Genomic DNA, 18,792 nt, shown 5'->3' on the forward strand with positions numbered 1-18,792 from the left:
TAGACCCCCTCCCCCCCACACACACACACTGCCCCCTGCCAGACTTTATGCATTCTGCTATACATACTCTTATCCAGTCAAGCATTTGTACTCAGACGTCCTTGAGTGAAAATTCATCCACTGGAGTCTACTCAGCCCATATAGAGATCATAAGTAAGGGTCACTCTCCCTCACCCAGCAATAATCAGTCTCCGATGATTCCCAGACTAGGGCCAGCCTACTGCACATTTCTCCCACTCCACTCCAGGCCTTTGTTTAATTGAGTTGGCAGGGGTCCCGTGCTCTATACCACTATTGCCACAAGTTCACATGTGCAAGCTTCCAGTGGCCTGAAAGCCTCTGCTTCCCTATGTTCATGAACCGACCCTGGCTCTTACAATCTTTCCATATCCTCTTCTGCAATGGTTCCTGAGCCATGGGTGGGTGAAGTTTAGTATAGAAGTCCTATCCAGGGACACATGTTTCAGTCTCTTATTCTCTAAAAGTTGGCCAGTTGTGGCCTTCTGTGTGCATCGCACTCTGTTGTATAAGAAAGACTCACTGGTCTTGAGGGGTGCACTAGTTTTCTCTCTACCCCGCCCCCATTCTGCTGTATTCCATGAGCCTTAGGTGCAGAGATTTCACTGTAGATATGTGACCTAGGACTAAGTATCTCTCAGATGTATAGTCTCAGTGTGTGATCAGTTGTGGACTCTGCAGTAGCCTCCATCTGTTACAAAAAGACACTTCTTTGATGAGTGGTGTATGGTATACTTGTCTGTAAATCTAAGGATCCATAGTTCATATATGGTAGGAAATTTCACTTGTCTAGAGATATGACAGAGATATGGTTTTTCTGTAGGATCTATGACCTCTTGAGCCACATGTATTTGGCTGTGTTTACAGTACCACACATGAGTTCACTTCCATTGAGAGGACTTCAAGTCCAATTAGATACCTGTTGATTGTCCTCCACATAATAGTGCCACCATTTCATCAATAGAGGTAGCTTGCTGTGCCAGTGTTAGGGTTATTAGGCTTTAGAGTTGGGTTGGATCATTGATTGATTTTCTCCCTTAGCAGCTTGCTTGGTGTCCTCTATAACTATGAGAGATAACCTCAGGTAGAAGGCTTCCAGGACAGTTCCTGCTCCATTGCTCCAAGTGCTCAACATCCTTAGTAATTAGAGAAATGCAAATAAAAACCACTTTAAGATGCCATCTTACCCAGTCAGACTGGCGGATATCAAGAGAACAAAAGACGCCCTATGGAAAGCAGTGTGGAGAAACCTCAAAAAGCTAAAAATGAATCTACCATATGATCTGGTTATACCCACTCCTTGGCATATACCCAAAGGACTCGTCATACCGCAGAGATACCTGTACATCCATGTTTGTTGCTGCTCTCTTCACAATAGCTAAGAAACAGAAACAACCTAAATGTTCCTCAACTGATGAGTGGATAATGAAAATGTGGTACATTTACACAATGGAGTTCTATTCAGCAGTAGGAAAAGATGAAATTATGAAATTTGCAGGTAAATTGATGGTAATAGAAACTGTTATGTTGCAAAATAACACAGACTCAGAAAATCAAGAGACATATGTTCTTCTTCATTTGTGGATCTTGGCACCAATCCCTCATATGTGAGTACGTGCCCTGATGGGACAGCAGGAGTCAGGAAAATGGAAAGAAAACATTAAGGTAAAGGGAAAGAAAGAGCCCCAAAGAGGGGGATGGTAGGTAACAGATGTTACCAAGGGGGTGGTAGAGAAATTGGGAGTATTTGGCTTGGAGGGAAGAGGGAAGGACATGCAACAGGCCATGTGGTGGCCTGGAGAGGGAACTTAGAAGAAGGGGTATAGTGGGAGGTGGGTGTTGTTGTGGGGAGGTTGGGGATAATGGGGGGCGCTTGGACTGGGGAGGGAAGAGGGACGTTGATTCGGGGGGAGATAGAGAATAATGCATCTTAAGGGGCTAGGGAAGCCAGATGGAAGTGTGTTGGCTCTGAAACCCTCTGAGAAATGCACATATGGTGTCTGAACATTAGTGCGTATGTGAGCCTGGAGGCTGTATGGCAAGGATCACAGTGCCAGGCAGGAGAGACCTCCCTTCTAAGTGACTGGTCAGAGTAGTGCATGAGACTCTCAGACAGCATGGGCTGCTGCCGGAACTCTCGGTTATCTCCCAGAAATGGAAGATAAGATGCTGATGCTGAAGACGGGACATACTTTGGACACACTTTTGTGCATGCAAACCACTTAGCACAGAAATTAACTGTTATCTTTTGGCAGTTCAATAGGTTTCTTTGTTCCTCTTAAGCAATGATATTGATTTTCATGCATGTACTTACAACTTTTTTCTGATAGATATTAAAGGAAATGCCAACTTTTAAAATAAAATGATCCTTTCCATAGCGTCTAAATTCATCTCAGTCATGTTGGAGATCACCAGTGGTGAGCATACCACACCGAAAGATATTAGCTGTGGGAAATTCAAGCCTGTGCTGGCTAGTTATATTTAATTAGTCTGTGTTTGTTATCTGTCTTTCCCATGCACATGGCTTAGTGGCCTTGAAAGACTGTTTCAACATGTGTCTAAAGTGGGGCAGTGGAGAAAATGAGAGACCCGGGGAAATGACGGTGGTGCCTACGGTGTTCGTCTGTGAGTGGGAGGGGTATAGAGAGAGGAGTTAGAATATTAGGGGACAGTGAGTAGGAGAGTTCTTTCTGTTGAAGAGGCCAGGTGAAGACTGGCTGAAGGCAACCGCGTGCTCCTCTCTTCCGTGGATGCTCATTTTCTTTTTCCCTTGCTTTTCCACCCATTTTCCTGGCTAATATGTTGTCCATCACTTGAGGTTCATCCCACCTTTTAATAACTCTACTGCACATGGATGATTCTAAATTAAACTCATTTCCTTCCCCCCTAAAAGTGTAGTATGACATGTAACAATTTATGAGCCACCAGGGCAATCAAAAGGCAAAGAGACCAGCGTACAAATCATCTTGACACTAACCCGAGGGTCTACTCTCAGCTGAGTTTCCAGTATTGGTCATACATCCATCACTAGTCCTGAATAGAATATGAGAGACATTAGCTGTGGGAAATTCAAGCCTGTGCTGGCTGGTTATATTTAATTAGTCTGTGTTTGTTATCTGTCTTTCCCATACACATGGCTTAGTGGCCTTGAAAGACTGTTTCAACATGTGTCTAAAGTGGGGGCTGATGGTGCTCAAATAAATACACTGACATTTGCATTGGCAAGAGCAGGAAGCAGCCGCTGCTGAAGGCAACCGCGTGCTCCTCTCTTCCGTGGATGCTCATTTTCTTTTTCCCTTGCTTTTCCACCCATTTTCCTGGCTAATATGTTGTCCATCACTTGAGGTTCATCCCACCTTTTAATAACTCTACTGCACATGGATGATTCTAAATTAAACTCATTTCCTTCCCCCCTAAAAGTGTAGTATGACATGTAACAATTTATGAGCCACCAGGGCAATCAAAAGGCAAAGAGACCAGCGTACAAATCATCTTGACACTAACCCGAGGGTCTACTCTCAGCTGAGTTTCCAGTATTGGTCATACATCCATCACTAGTCCTGAATAGAATATTTTCCCTGGGAACCTGAGCCCTCAAACAGATCCAGATTTCCTCGAGAACTCTGTTCAAGGATGGGACATTCGTTTAGGGGATTTCTACTCTTGCTACATGTGCATCTATAACATTCTTTGCAAGGAATCTTTCTCCATAAAGGCTCAAATATCAATTTTAGGAATAGTCTTAGTCACAACTACTGTGCTGCTGAAGGCAACCGCGTGCTCCTCTCTTCCGTGGATGCTCATTTTCTTTTTCCCTTGCTTTGCCACCCATTTTCCTGGCTAATATGTCGTCCATCACTTGAGGTTCATCCCACCTTTTAATAACTCTACTGCACATGGAAAATTCTAAATTAAACTCATTTCCTTCCCCCCCTAAAAGTGTAGTATGACATGTAACATGTTATGAGCCACCAGGGCAACCAAAAGGCAAAGAGACCAGTGTACAAATCATCTTGACGCTAACCCGAGGGTCCACTCTTAGCTGAGTTTCCAGTATTGGTCATACATCCATCACTAGTCCTGAATAGAATATTTTTCCTGGGAACCTGAGCCCTCAAACAGATCCAGATTTCCTCGAGAACTCTGTTCAAGGATGGGACATTTGTTTAGGGGATTTCTACTCTTGCTACATGTGCATCTACAACATTCTTTGCAAGGAATCTTTTTCCATAAAGGCTCAAATATCAATTTTAGGAATAGTCTTAGTCACAACTACTGTGCTATTACACACACACATAAACAATGTGTAGATGACTGAGTGTATCTATGCTTCAATAAAATTTTATATTTTTAAAAATTGGGCTGCAGACCATACTTTTTCCACAGGCAATATTTTGTCAGCTCTGCTCTAGAAGACCAGAAATAAACCATTTAAATATCCCATATCCAGACTTAAAAGGGCTCTAGATAAAGTCAATAATCTTAGGAAAAACACCTCACTGGTTGATTTGTCATGTTTGTGGAGAAAGGAAGAGAGAGATTGGACTTAGAGATGAGGGGCCAGTGTAGGGGGGAGTTTGTCAGAAGCAGAATGTGCATCAAAGTGTAAGAAATAATAAACTCGTGTGAAAGACCATTTGGATTTGGAGATCAGAGTTCCAGAATTCATTCTGTCACTAGTACTTCTTTTTGTGTCTAGACTTCAATGTCCTCATGTCTAAACTGAGCACTCACAGAGAAAAAGGGGTGTATTGACAATTTAGCATAAACTTTGATCTACATGTTATGATTTTGTTAAGGTGGCAGCATAACTAACTTTTGTCTCTTAGAATTAAGATCTAATTACTCATCTCCAATTCATGGTCAGATCCTACCTCTATTCTATAAGATTCGAGAACAAGCATAGTAAAAAGAAAATATCAATTTTACCACAGAGGCATAACAGAGTTTCTATCAGAAACCCACACCTATCAGAACAGATAAAAATGCCACCATGAAAGAGTCTGACAACTTGCCACTTTTGAGTAGGACAGGGAAAGGAGGTTCATAGGAAGTGGACGTGTTATACTGGAGGACAATGGGATTAACAGAGAGACGGAATTGAAGGTGGAGGCTGATGTGAGCTGAAGGTCAAAAAGGTCAAAATACACAGGGAAAGAGCGTGTGATAAACATCTGTATAAATTTTATAAAAATCTCCTGTTTAGTAGCTTATATTCCCCAAAATATTAAACACGTAATGATTTAGGAAAATTTGTTATTTTTGTACAAATATCTTCTCAAGTTCCATCATTCCAATCCCCTTCATACGCTTATCTTCATTTCACAGGATGTGTTTTCTTGAACCAAAATAAGTTGATGCCCAAAGAAACATATTACATGGCTCAGAAATGTTTTTCGAAATTATAATTTGAGGAGTAGAAAAAGAAAACTTACAGATATGTAAAATTTCACTCTAGGAAGAAAGTATAAATCCACTGAGTTACAGGGCAGTGAGCAAACCATTCACAAACATGGAGGCCTTTGCAGCCTCCAGCCACTGTCACTCCCCTACTGACAGTCACTAAATTAGGTATATCTAGCAACCGTGGCAGAGATCACAGGTTCACTAACGTTTCTGTCAGTCCAATACCATTTTCTTTAGGGTGAGCTTATCAGGGTGGAGCAAACCTGCGACAGGGCAGACCTTGTTTTCAGCAAAGACCTTGGTAATATTTCCATGTTACCTTTTCAATAAGAAGTTGAAACATGCTTTTTGCTTGTAAGGCACAAACATAGTTGGTTTACAAGTACTCCCCAAAGTGGTGCCTCAGAGCCCAAATAAGGTATAGAAAGAAATCCCTGACATCTCTGATGTGACGATACAGAAGGTCCAATAGCCTTAAGTTTTAGTTGATTTCAGATTCTGCCAAACTGACCATCAAATCTATCCACCTAGTATCCAAGGAGATATTTTTCCTTCAGTAGTTTCGGAATAGGATCTTAGAAAGCAATACCAAAAATTTTTTTAATTGCATTGAATTGTACATTATGCAAATATAAGCCTTAGTTTCTACAGGAATCATCAACTGGAGGTGGGAAAGAATGTTTCAGCAAAGCATAGTCCCTCCATAAATCTTCCAACCTGTGACTTGTATATGACATTTCCCTGATAGCCTTGGATGGGTAAGGACAAAATTCATCAGAAAACTGGCTCCACATCACATGTCCTGCATCTTCAAATCAGTAATACACAGTAACTATACAAGCCATTATGTACTGTATCATAGAGTCTGAAGCTAGTCAAATAATCTCCAGGACACACCACTTCCTCATCTGTATCCTCAGACTATAAAAATGCCAATCCCTCCTTCCTGAGCCAAGTCCCCAGTCATCACTGCGCCTAAGATGCTTCTTACTTTGCATACACGTTATTTTCTGGCCTATACCCTCACTTCCTATTTAAATGAGAGTTTTGTATGCTGGTCTGTTGTGCCATAGATTGTACTCTATGATTCATACAAAGTCCTGATCTTAGTCAGATACCAGAGTCTGGTTCTCAGGGATCAGTTATATTTTTCATATCCCATCTACAGGTATAGCTCAAGACCTACCAAATATTATGCATTACAACCTCTCTCCTCTCTCTTTCTCTCTCTCTCCCTCCCTCCATTCCTTCCTCCCTGCCTCTCTCATGCTCCCCTGTTGCTGTCTGTTGGTGGCTCTAGACCTTTGAGTCCCGGGGGGCAGGGGGAGAGTAGGCGCGAGATCAACGACACAGATCTCGGGAGATACTAGTCATCAGCAAGATGCCAGCAAGCTCATTTATTGTGTCCTTAGGGCTTTCTTTTATAGCCCCCACCCGATTCTCATTGGTTCATTTGGCTGTGTGTCTCCTCTTCATTGGTGCGGCACGCTGTCCTCTGTTTGCATCATTTGATGTTGTGCTTTATGGCAGGTTTTAGGTTAGCCTGAATAACGGAAGTATTTACCTGCCCATTTCCCCACATATCCATCTTTTTTATTTTAGACAGCCCAGTGGGAGCCGGGATGCCTTGTCCTGACCTTGTTGGCCCCACCTCGTGGGTGCTCCAGCGTTTTGGACTGTGCCTGTCTTAGGTTGGCTTGATTAGCAAGCTCTTACCTGTCATTGACTACCAGGCCCTCAAAGGGCGACCTCCCTGGGTATGAGCCCACCAGGGTGATTGGGGAAGGCAATTATACAGAGGCCTCACGGATTTCCTCATGAGCCAGGGCTGTAGGACCTCATGGCCTGTGTGTTGAAGTGCCAAGAGGACCTGGAGTGTGGCTCTGTTGATGCCTTTTTGCTGTCAGGCATGCTAAAAGAGACACTTGACAAGGATGAGTAGGACCAAAGGAATTAGGCTAGCTATGAGGGCCAGGAGAATGGGGACAAATGAGGCAGGTGGGACAACACCTGAGGAGACCTGGTGCTTCCTAGTAAGGAAAAGAACAGGCATCCAGCGGTCAGGGCCCCACATGTTCTCGGGGGTGACCCATGGTACGAGGATGATAGCCTTGTTCCAGAAAGCATCTAGGTCATTGGTTTTAACTTTAAGACATTGGGTGACAAGGAGGGATTTTAATGTCCTGATTTGGGTTTCCCTACAGCTGGGGGGCAGATTACCCATGTTAATTCTAAGACAAACAGAGAATGTGTTGGACCCAGACATCTTGTGCTCAGTGGGGAACTGCCGTGGTTCCTTAGGCCATGGCTCCTGGGTTCCGCCTCTTAGGGGGTCAGCCTTTATGTGGAGGTGCCGGGAGAACCGAAAGCAAAATGTGTACCTCCCTAATCGACAGACAGGATGAGGGAAACTGGAAGGGGTTCTCACGCTCACTCATGGGAGAACCGAAGGCACATGTAACACGTAAGGGCCGACTTATGAAACTTCAGGCAGGGGGCGACTCGCAACACCAAAGAAAGTGGCCTCCTAGGGGGTCAGCCTTTATGTGGAGGTGCAGGGAGAACCAAAAGCAGAATGTGTACCTCCCTAATCGACAGACAGGATGAGGGAAACGGGAAGGGGTTCTCACACTCACTCATGGGAGAACCGAAGGCACATGTAACACGTAGGGGCCGACTTATGAAACTTCAGGCAGGGGGCGACTCGCAACACCAAAGAAAGTGGGGGAGCCCCCGAGGCAGTGACGGGTGGAGAAAGCAAAACAAGGCTGATCTCCACAGCGGTTGATGCACGGCCAGCAGAAAAGTGCAAAGAACACGGTCCAGAAGACAAAAGTGGCTACCACAACAATGGCCAGAACCCAAGGAAGGTCAATGCCCATGCCAGCATGGGGAACCCACGTTGGGCGCCAGATGTTGGGGGTGTCCTGGGGCCCCCCGGGAGGGGGTAGAGTTAGCCGGGAGTCACGACACAGACTCCAGGAGTCAGGTGAGAAGCAGGCAGTGCGAGCAGCTGCAGACTCGTTTATTTCGGATATGGGGCTGCCTTATATCACCCTTCCCGGTGTCCCATTGGCTCCAGCAGGCTTTCTCGGATTGTGTCTGATCCTCGCTGGCCCTCCCCATCAAGCCATCTTGCACCAGCCATCTCCATATCCTTTGGCAAAATACAGGTTAGACTCAGCCGGATGTTTTGGTGCGTTTGCAGCACGCATGTGCAGGTTGTTCGCCGCACTTCCTCCTACACTCCCCCCTTTCAGAAGCAGGCATTCTTCAAAGCACAACAATTAAATTTAAAAATTTTGTTTGTATAAGTGTTTCCATAGATATATCTAAGTGCACCGGTGTAAACACGTGGAAGCCAACAGAGAGCAACAGGCAGCCTGGAAATTAAGTTACAGAAGGTTGTTAGCTACTGTGTGGGTGCTGGGGACCAAATCTGGGTCCTCTGCAAAAGCAGCCTGTTCTCTTAATCACTGAGCCATCTTTCCAGCCTCACAATGATGAAATTTTGTTCTTCAATTAGCGGCTTAAAGTTTTGTTAAACAGGAGACAGGTAATTCTCAACTTCATAAAATAGCACATGCACCCTTGCAGAGACTGTGATGTTTTATATAAAATACTCCTCTACCACCAGTGTTCATCATTTTTATACTCAAAGATAACCAGCATTCTAAGTTAGCAATATTCTAGTCAGGTAACCTACTGTATGAGTAAAATGCTTAAGCCATTGCCACTCCTGTAAGGGATTTTCTTGACGAGGTTATTTGAGGTAGGAAGACCCACAATAAATGTGAGTAGGACCAGCTGGTGGCAGCCCAGATAAGAGGACTTGGAAGAAGAAAACTTTTCTTTTTGCCTGTTTGCTTTCTCTCTTGCTGGAAAGCTCATTGATTATATTGCTATGACATCCCTTCGCTGATAGCAGAAACACCTCTTTGGGTTTCCAATGCAGACTGAACTAGTGGTTTTCTAGGAATTATGTAACAGGTTTGCCTCAAACTCAAAATTCCCCAACCCTCTTTGCTTACAAATAGCAAGGATTAAGCGATTAAAGGTGTGAGTTGCCACACCCAGGTAACCCTGAGTCTGGACAACTCCCACCTATGAAGAAAACCCCAGGAAACTCAATCAATTGTGGAAATGGGTGTAGTCTTCAGATGCAATATAAGGGCAGTCCATGGGTGCTGTTCATTGCTCTCCAGACCAGAGTGTTTCCAAATCTTCAAGCCCATAAGAGTGCTGAATCCAGACCTTGACTAGTATTCTCCCCCAGCAAAAGTTGGTGAGCCTAAAGACACATTCCTTGGAAATGGAGTCAGACATGTCAGAAGCCTTCCTGGAAGAACTCACCTGCCTCATCTGCCTGAACTGCTTTACTGACCCAGTCACCATAAGCTGTGGACACAGCTTCTGTCGACCCTGCCTCTGCCTCTCCTGGGAGAACATCCAACCTCCTGCTCATTGCCCTGTGTGTAGGGAGCCATGCCAGCAGAAGGACCTCAGAACCGACCTTCTTCTGAAGGACCTGGTGTCCACTGCCAGACAAGCCAGCCTCAGGAAGTGCCTGAGCTCTGAGGAGAACTTGTGTGTGGCCCACAAGGAGACAAAGAGGATCTTCTGTCAAGAGGACAAGATTCTGCTCTGTCAGCTCTGCTCCAACTCTGAGGAGCATGGAGGTCACACACTGTGTCCCATTGAAGCAGCTGTTGAGGAGCAGAGGGAGAAACTTCGAGAGCAAATGGCACACTTATGGGAAAAGATCCAAGAAAATCAGAGGAATCTAAATGAAGAGAGAATAATAATCTCTGCTTGGATGGGCTATATGACTCTCTATGAAGTAATGATCAGAACAGAGTACAGGAGACTGCATCCACTCTTATCTGAGGAAGAAACGCAGCACATAGAGAGCCTGAAAAATGAAGGCCAGAGGATTTTAGGGAAACTAATACAAAGTGAAGCCATGATGGTCCAAAAGAGGAATCAACTAAGAGACATGTATCAGGAGCTGGTGGCGATGTGCCATGGAACACACCTGGAGCTGCTGCAGGATCTGGGAGAGACACTGACAAGGAGTAAGTCAGTGCAGCTGTGCACACCCCAGCCCATGAAACCAGCACTCAGTGCCAAGCCCATCACTGGTGTGATCCACAGGGTCAACCACTACCGAGTGAAAATTTCTTTTGAAAATATAATCATGATCCATTACAAGATGAGCCTATTTAATTATGTGAGGCAACTCAGATTTAAACATCACCCTCAGGACACATATGTGAATTCTGATGGAGCCTACTATGTCTCCTGGGGAGCACAGAGCTTCAGCTATGGGAGACATTACTGGGAGCTGGATGTAACGGACTCTTGGGACTGGGCTATAGGGGTCTGTAAAGATGCCCACTTAAACAGGTGTGGCCCACTGATTGAACTGAAGGATATGTTCCTTCTTGTATTTCTGAAGGAGGGTGATCATTACAACCTCCTGACTACCTGCCCATCACTTCCTCACTACATAGAGACACCACTGGGCAAGGTCGGCGTGCTCCTTGATTGTGAGTTTGGGAGTGTGAGTTTCCTGAATGTAACCAAGAATTCCCTCATATGGAGGTACCCTGCTGGCTCCTTCAATTTCCCTATCAGGCCATTCTTCTCTGCCAGCTGTCTATGATTGGCACAATCTATACCCTAAGCAAACTATAGCTCAGGGAGCCTGTCTCAGTTGAAGTCAAGAAATAATACAATACTTTAGTACCTGTTAAGTGATCACATTCAATGCAAAAATATAACTGATCTACATCACTAGGTCTCTAATCATCCCACTCTCTTACATGAAATTATAGCAGACCCATGATTTAGCTATGGTGTCAGTGTTAAGCAAATGGAGTCCAGAGAGACTTGTTTTTGCTGGTCAGCCTCCAGGATCTGCTGTCTTCTCAGCTTGGGCATCTTAGTCTTTGCTATGGTCCCTATAACCAAGTTCCCACTTGATACCATTGTAATGGCCCCAAATGGAGTCCCCCCAGTTGTAATAGCCAAAGTAACTTCATTTTGTATAAAGCAGCCACTTTAAACTTCAAAAACTAGAAAAACAGCCAGCTTCAAGGTTAAGCGCCTGAACTTAGTTTCTTCCCCTTAGAAGAGTGCTTTCTTTGGAGTAGCTGACCTTGGGCCTCCCAGACACTGCAGCTGCTCTTAATCAGGAAGTGCCCTACTGTCAAGGTCTCTATACCTCTGTTAAGGACTAACACAAGCTTGTTTTTGCTTCTGTAGTTTGCTTATCTGCTAACTTGGTGTCCTGACCATATTCAGGACCACCTGGCATTACTCATGTGTGATGAAATTCCTATGGTATTTGTGTTTTTTGCCTTTATAAGCTAGTTTCACCCTCCCCTCGGGGCTGTGGGTCCTAAATTAACTAAGGGACCATCGATGGCTATAGCCCTAATAAATTTGACCAATTAAAATTTGAATTGAGTTTGGTGGTCTTTTTCCCAGTGCTTGAAAACTATAACACCATCAACAGTTTCTATTTTATTTGTTCATACCTATGTGGCATGTTGATTCCTTAAGGAAATGTGGTGATCAAACTGCCAATACCTGAGACCAAGTTATCACCTGCTCCTAGGATTCCTGATGTTGATAGGCATCTTCCTGAACTTTTTTCTTTCAGCTAGAATTGCCCCCATTACTGCCTGTATTAGTCACTTTCCTGTTGTGATAAAACACCATGACCAAAGCAACTTATTGGTGGAAGAGCTTATTTGGCTTACAGTTCCAGAGGGCAAGAGTCCATAATGGCAGTGGAGGCATGGAAGCAGGAGTGGCTGGGGCAGAAAGTCAAGCAATTACATCCTCAACCAGGCACAGAGATCAGAGAGAAGCTGGAAATCCCACAAGGTTTAAGAACTTTCAAAATCCACTCCCAATGATGTGCTTCCTCTCTCATGGCCACATCTCCCAAAGCTTCCACGACCCTCCCCAAACAGTTCTGTATGCCGGGGACCACATGTCCAAACACTTGAAGCCTATGGGGGACATTCTCATCCAAACCACCACAACCCTATTTAGCTGCTTCCTACTTCCTATTTCTGGGGCCCATGGAAAGTATCTGCTCAAGCTGCTGTGATATGAACCAACATGGGCAAAATGGGTTCTGTCTACAGGAGAAAAAAATGCCCCATGAGAGTAACAGAGACCCCACCACCAATCCCAAGGGACTACACCTTGGAGAAGTAATGCCAAGATTATCAAAGTCCATTATCTAAAGCACTGCTGTGCCAGGAACCAGAATTATTCCACAAGACTCCTGATGATGAGATGACTGCCAAGAAGCAGAAATTACAAAATTGCATATCACTGTTCAATATAACAAAGAACTTTCTAACAATAGACAGCAGTCCTTCTGGGTAGCAGGGTTCCTCTGCATGTCACAGGAACACAGAGCTACAAAGTCCTTTTGCTGTTTGAAAGAAAGCTTTCATTGTTTTTGGTCATTTTTATCATGGTCTTTGTCAACTGAAGAAACTGCTTTTACCTATAAGTATATTTTGATGTTTGAGATGTTATAGTCGAGTGTCTCTATAGTTGTAAGTTGAAAAGGCTGAAGCAAGATCAAAGTAGCAGGTATGCTAAGGAACTAGTTGTGACAAAGTTCTCCAAGAAAGGAAAGACCTGGAATCCATACACGTGGTAAGGAAGTGACGGTTAGGAAAGCAAAGGTATATTGATTATTGGTACAGCCTCTAAGTATGAAGTTTTTAAAGGTCCTTAAGATGATTTGGATTTAAGTGTCTTGGGACTAAATTTTCTCTTGAAATACAGACCAATTTCGAAGGATGTAACACAAGTTTTTTAAGTAATTTTTTGCACGCCTATGTAACAGATAAGAGCCTTTCCAGAAACTAAAATTATAGTGGCTTACATTTCCTTGAACTAGACTCAGGAAGGGTGGAAACTCTTCAGCTGGTTGTCATGGTTTCCTGGATCCTCTTGAGGTAGTACAGACTTTGGTGCACATCTTAGACTTACCTTTGAGTTTGCAGCACCCACCCGAGAAGATATCGTGCAATGTCTCATAGAAAACTATATTTAAAGTCTTTTTATATTTTATATGTATATATTTCATGAAGTTTCTATAATAACAAATTTCCGTATGCATTCTTCAAAAGACCTTTAGTGTTAGCTATCTCTCCTCTTACTATGTCCTCTCTCCTGCCCATTAGACTTACCTTTGAGTTTGCAGCACCCACCCAAGAAGATATAGTGCAATGTCTCATAGAAAACTATATTTAAACTCTTTTTATATTTTATATGTATATATTTCATGAAGTTTCTATAATAACAAATTTCCGTATGCATTCTTCAAAAGACCTTTAGTGTTAGCTATCTCTCCTCTTACTATGTCCTCTCTCCTGCCCTCCCATGCCCACCCTATTTAACCCTTCGCATTCCATCTCCCTCTCCCCCATTTATGTCATTGTATTCTGTCCCTCCTTAAATGAACCTCCCAGGGACCTGCATTAGTTTCCTGACCTCTATGGATTTTTTCCAACTGAAACACATCTACCTAAAGGTTCAAAGCTAGCATTTAATTATGAGAGAAAACATGTTTGTTTTTCTGAGCCTGTGCTACCTCATAAAGGGTGATTGTTTCCAGTTCCATCCATTTACTTGAACTTCATAATTTCATTTTTCAAACTGTCAAACAATATTTCATTGTGTAGCTGTACCATATATTCATTATCTACTCTTCAGTTGACTCACATCTAGCTTGTTTACATTTCTTGCCTATTGTGAATACAACAGCAATGAACATGGATATATAGATCTCTCTGCAGCAGAATATGCAGTTTTCTGAGTATATGTTCAAGAGCAGTATGGGTATATCACGTGGTGGAGCTACTTTTAGCTTTTTGAGGAACTGCCATGCTAATTTTCAAAGTGGCTGTATCAGTTTATATTCCCATCAGCAGTGAATAAGTGTTCCTTTATCCCACATCCTCAACCAACCTTTGTCATTATTTGGGATTGTTTTTATTTTTGTTTTGATCTTAGCCATTCTGAGTGAGGAAAAATGAAATCCCAAAGTAATTTTAATTTGCATTTCCCTGATGGCTAAATAGATTGAACATTCTTTGAACTACTTCTCAGTCATCTGCTTTTCGTAATTTGAGAACTTTCTGTCTAGTTATCTGCCCCAATTTTGATTGGGTTGTTTGTTTTTTAATGTTTTATTCTAGATATGAATCCTCTGTCAGACGTATTGCTGGTAAAGAATTTTTCCCATCCTGTATGCTTCCTCTTCGGTATAGTAATGGTACTTTTTGCTGTATGGAAGCTTTTTAGTTTCATGAGGTCCCATTTGTCAGTTGTAGGTCACAATGCCTCAACTATCAGGGTCTGGTTCAGAAAGTTTTTTCCTGTACCTGTAAGTTCCAGGGTGTTCCCTTTCTACACTGTCAGATTTGGGAATAAGATCTAATGCAGAGGTCCTTGCTCTGTTTAGAACTGAGTTGTGTGCCACGTGAGAGATAGGGATCTGCTTTCGTTCTTCTACATGTAGTTATCCAGTTTGATCAACACCATTTGTTGAGGATATTGTCTCTCCAACATGTACTTTTGTGAACCCTTTGCCAAAATCCAGGTGGCTGTAATTGTGTGTACTTAAATCTGGGTCTTCAATTCTATTCTATTAATCAATGTGTCTGTTCTTATGCCAGTAGCATGCTGTTTTTATTACTGAGTCTCTGTAGCATAATCAGGGGTGGTGATCCCATTAGTTTGGCTATCCTGGCATTTTGTGTTTCCATTTGAAATTTGAGATTATCTTTTCAATTTCTGTGAAGAACTATTGAAATTTTAATGGGGATTATGTTGAAACTGTAGATGGCTTTTGGTAGAATAACCATTTTCACAATATTAATCTTACTGATCAATAGTCATGGGAGGTCTTTCCATCTTCTAGTATCTTCTATTCCTTTCTTCATTGTCTTAGAGTTTTTATTATATAAGTCTCTCACTTCCTTGGTTAGATGTATTCCAAGATGTTTTGAGGCTATCACAAATGGGATAATTTCCCTGTTTCTTTCTCAATATATTTGTTGGCGGTGTAGAAGAAGGCTGCAATTTTACATGCTAACTATGTATCCTGATACTTTGCTGAATGTGCTTTTCAGATCCAAGAGTTTTCTCATGATGTCTTTTCTAGGGTCTTTTGTTAACTTTAAAAAAATTTTATTGAGAATTTCATACATGCATATCAGGTGTTTGGCTCAAATCCACACCCACTCCCTCCCCTCCAACTCTTCCCATATCTCCCCATCACTTTTTTCTGACAACTTCGTGTACTCTTTCTTTCTTTCTTTCTTTCTTTCTCTTTCTTTCTTTCTTTCTTTCTTTCTTTCTTTCTTTTTACGGGGCTTTTTGCTACTCTAAGGGTATTATATAAACTACAGAATACTTTGACTTTTAGTGTTTCCATTTTATATCCCTTTTATTTCCTTCATGTGTCTTATTGCTCTAGCTAAAACATCAAGTACTATGTTTCTCAGGATTGGAGAGAGTGGACATCCTTGTCTTGTTTCTAATTTTAATGGAAGTGCTTTGCGTTTTTCTCCATTTTGTATGATGTTGGCTGTGGGCTTGATGTTGGTTGTTGTTGTCCTTATTTTGTTGAGATATGTCCCTTGAATACTTAGATGTATCTCTCAGTGACTTTTATCATGAAGGGATGCTGGATTTTGCCAAAGTTCCTTTCTTCATATAATGATATGATCATGTGGTTTTGTGCTTAAGTCTGTTTAGGTGGCGGATTACATTAATTGATCTACATATGTAGAATCATCCCTACATTTCTGGGATGAAGCCAACTTGATCATGGAGGACAAACTTTTTATGTGCTCTTGCATGCAGTTTTCAAGAATTTTTTGAGAAATTTTATGTCTATATTCATCAAAGAGATTGGCCTATAGTTTTTCAAGTGTTCCTCCCTTTTCTATTTTTGAAATAACTTAAGAAGCATCGGTGTTAGTTGTTCTTTGAAGGTCTGGGAGAATTCTGCACTGTGCCCAACTAGTCCCGGGATTTTTTTAAATGGGCGATGTTAAATTACTGCTTTTATCTCATTAGTTTATATTGGTCTCTTTAAATTGTCTCATCTTAGTTTAATTTTGGTAGGTCATACATATTTAGGAATTTATCCAGTTATTTTTTATGTTCCAGTTTTATTGAATATGGGTTTTTAAAGAATTTTCTTATGATTCTCTGAATTTTTTCAGTATCTGTTATAATGTTCCCTTTTCATCTCTTATTTTATTAATTTGAGCCCTCTTTGGGTTAATCTGGCTAAAATTTTTTCAGTCTTAATCTTTTCAAAGAACCAACTCTTCATTTCATTGATTTGGTCTTGCTTTTTGTTTGTTTCTTTGTTTTTTGTTTAGGGGTTTTGTTGTTGCTGATTGTTTTTTACAATTATGCTTCATTAATTTTAGGATTTATTTTGATTAACTGTTTCTACTATTTTTGAGTGTTGTTTGTTCTTGATTTTCCAAAGCCTTCAAGTTCTTCATTAGTGCTATGAACTTTCCTCTTAGTGCTGCCTTCACTGAGTGCCGTAGATTTTGATATTTTGTGTTTTCATTTTCCTTCAATAATAGGACTATTTTAATTTTTCTTCTTGATTTCTCCCTTGAACCAATTTTCCTGCAAAAGTGTATTGTTTAGTTTCCAAGGGTGTGTGTGCTTTTAGCATCTCTACTATTGTTGATACCAGCTTTATTTCTTTGTGGTCAAAAAGAACACAGAATGCTATTTCAGTTTTCCTAAATTTTTTGAGACTTGCTTTGTGTTCTAATACAGGGTCAATTTTGGAGAAAGTTCCATGCAATGCTAAAAACAAAGCGTATTCTTTGGTGTTTGAGTGGAACATTCTGTAAATGTCTATTAGATCCATTTGATTTATATCATTTAACTCCAGCGTATCTCTATTTTTTGTCTAGAAAACATTTCTATTGATGAGAGTGGGGTATTGAAGTCACCAACTATTACTGTGTTGGCGTCAATCTGTGATTTTAGATCTGATGTTTCTTTTATGAAACTGGGTGCCCTTGTGTTTGGTGCATATATGTTAGGATTGTAATACTACCCGTGTATTTTTCCTTTAATGAGTATGAAGTGTCCTTTCCTATCTCTTCTAACTAGTTTTAGATTGAAGTTTATTTTGTCATATATTATAATAGCTATACCTACTTGTTTGTTTCTTAGTTCCATTTGCTTGGAAAGCCTTTTTCCATCCTTTTACCCTAAAATGGTATTGATCATTGGTGGTGAGGTTTGTTTCTTGAAGACAACAAAAAGAAGGATCATATTTGCTAATCCAATAGGAATTTAGACCATTAATATTGACAGCTATTACTGATCGATGTTTGTTAATTCCTGTTATGTTGGTATTGTAGTTTTGTTTTCTTATAACTCTTTTGGATAAGAGTTCTGGAATTGTTTAGTCATTTCTTCTGCCCTCTTGGGGGTATTTTTTCTTTTCTTTCAAGAGAAGTATTGCTTCTAGTGTCCTCTGTAGAGCTGGCTTACTGCAAATAAATTCCTTAAATCTATTTTTATCATAGAAATTTTTCTTTCTCCTTTGATTACAGCTGATAGTCTTGCTGAATATGGTAGTCTGGGCTGGCAGCTGGGTTCTTCATGACTTGTAAGACATGAGTCCAAGCTCTTCTTGCTGTCATAGTCTCCATTGAAAAGTCAGCTGCTATTCTAATGGGCCTGCCTTTTTATGTAACTTATCTTTCTCTCTCACTGCTTTCAATATCTTTTTCTGTGTTCTGTACATTGGGAGTTTTGACTATAATATGATATGGGGAGTTTCTTTTTGGTCCTGTCTGTTTTGTGTTTTGTATGCCTTTTGCATCTCGATTTAGATTTGGGATATTCTATGAATTTGTTAAAAATATTTTTTGTGCCTTTGACTTGGGTTTCTTCTCCTTCATCTATATGTATGACTCATAGGTTTGATCTTTCTATAGTGGCTCAGAGGTCCTGTGTGTTCTGCTTCTTGGGTATTTATAACAATTTATTTATTTTTTATGTGTATGAGCATATTACCTGCGTGCATATAAGTGCACCCGTGTCATTAAATGCCCATGGAGATCAGAAGAGGGCTTTGAAGCTTCAGGACCTGGAGTTACAGACAATTGTTAGCCACCATGTGGGTGCTGAGATCCAAACCTGGGTCCTCTGCAAGAGCATCCAGTGCTCTTAAACTGCTGGGCCAACTTTCCAACCTCTTCTGAGTTATTTTAGATTTAACTTTTTCTTGACTGAGTGATTCATTTCCTCAACCTTGTCTTTGAGATCTGACCT

At 41.5% G+C, this 18,792-nt stretch overlaps 1 pseudogene; it reads left to right on the forward strand.

The window, feature by feature from the left end:
• The first annotated feature begins 9,748 nt into the window (after window positions 1–9,748).
• Window positions 9,749–11,089, forward strand: LOC103734732 (annotated as a pseudogene).
• The last annotated feature ends 7,703 nt before the right edge of the window (window positions 11,090–18,792 follow it).

The sequence above is a fragment of the Nannospalax galili genome, unplaced genomic scaffold, assembly GCF_000622305.1.
Source record: "Nannospalax galili isolate Female #2095 unplaced genomic scaffold, S.galili_v1.0 scaffold1217, whole genome shotgun sequence".
NCBI lineage: Eukaryota > Metazoa > Chordata > Mammalia > Rodentia > Spalacidae > Nannospalax > Nannospalax galili.